Raw genomic sequence first — 1,873 nt, 5'->3', positions numbered from 1 at the left:
CCTAAAGGGGACACAAATATACATTTACATGTATTCAAAGATAAATAACTTAAGGGTTGTTTCAGTATCATTGAAGAACATTTTGGACAAGCTGCAGATTTTTTAACGACTTACTGCTGGAGCATGATAGTTATGAATTACAATAGTCCAGTCTGGATGTAACAAAGGCGTGGACTAGTTTTTCTGCATCTTTTTGCGAAGTACATGTCTGATTTTTTAGATATTACGCAAGTGGAAAAAGGCGGTCCTAGAAATTAGTTGTAGGTGAGAATTAAAGGACAAATCAGGATCGAAGATCACTCACCAGTTCCTGACTGTTTCATTGAAAGCAAGGGCAATGTCGTCTAAGATACAGGTTGTTGGTTTAGAACCTGAGATTATTTTGGTAAACTGATCCTGGGTGATCAGAGTACTGTTAAATGTTCAATTCCGACACCGTATGATAATACAAGGTCAAGTGTGTGGTTACAACAATGAGTAGGTTGGTGTACACACTGACTGAAACCAATTGAATCTAGTATCGAAATTAATGCTACACTAAGGCTATCTTTATTATTGTCAACATGAATATTAAAGTCACCAACAATAATTATGTTATAGGTCTTTCGGACTAGGTTTGAAAAAAACTCGGGGAATTCCGTAAATAATTCAGTTTAAGCCCCCGGAGCACGGTAAACTACAGCAAATATGATTGGCTGTTGGTGTTTCCTGGATTGGCGTGGAAGAACAAGACATTCAAATGAGTTATAGTTTAGTTTAGGATTAATTGATAGACTGGGGTTAAAAATAGCAGCAACTCCACCTCCTCGTCCGAATTCTCTGGGAACCTGTGAATTTATATGACTGGAGGGAGTAGATTCATTTAGACTGACATATTCATCAGGATGCAGCCACGTCTCAGTGAGGGATAATACATCTATGTTGTAGTCTGAGACTAGTTCATTAACTAAAATAGCCTTTGATGACAGTGATCTAATGTTTAAAAGACCACATTTCAAAGTCTTGGTTTCCTGTGTTGTTTCAGAGGTTGTGTTAATTTGTATTAGATTATTGTGTGGATTCGGACGGTGGACAGACACAATCTCTATGGGGTTGTGTGACTGTCCCAGAGGGAGCGCAGAGAAGTTTTTAGCACTGCAGCTCTGCTTCCTGGTCCCAACTCTGGGTTGTCATGTAATAGACTGAGTAATATTCCTAGATAAGAGAGCTGCTCCATCCCAAGTGGGATGAACGCCGTCTCTCCTAACAAGTCCAGGTTTCCTCCAAAAAGTTTGCCAGTCATCTACAAAGCCCACACCGTTTACAGGACACCTCGACAGCCAGAGGTTAAAAGACAACATGTCATCACCTGTTGTGTTAGGTAGAGGACCAGAGAAAATTACTGTGTCCGACATCGTTTTTGCAAAAGCACACACCGACTCAACATTAACTTTAGTGACCTCCGACATGCGAAGCCGGGAGTCGTTGCTGCCGACGTGAATTACGATTTGAACAGTGTTGTGCACGTTCACACCTCTCATGAACTAGTTCAAAGTTCAGTTCATACAAGTAAACATGAATAGTTCACGTTCATAGTTCACCATTCAAAATCTGAACTACTTCATAGTTCAGTTCATTTCATCGTTTTTAGGTGGAAAGTGCGGCGCCGGCTGTTCACACCGGATGTGCATTTCTCAGCGACGGTCAGCCCGCGATTCTGCTTTCTCCGCTTGCTGTTGAATGTAACCCGTTCAATGTACTCGTTTGGGGGTATATGATGATGGTCTCATAGCCCCCCCCTCTATTTGTATCCATATGACTGCTTGTGTAGCTGTAGTGGATGGGCAGGGGGGAATTTAATTATGTGATTGGGAAAATTGGGGAAATTAAAACT

The sequence above is a fragment of the Pleuronectes platessa genome, unplaced genomic scaffold (assembly GCF_947347685.1).
Source record: "Pleuronectes platessa unplaced genomic scaffold, fPlePla1.1 scaffold_70, whole genome shotgun sequence".
Taxonomy (NCBI): domain Eukaryota; kingdom Metazoa; phylum Chordata; class Actinopteri; order Pleuronectiformes; family Pleuronectidae; genus Pleuronectes; species Pleuronectes platessa.
This window is presented reverse-complemented; position numbering follows the sequence as displayed.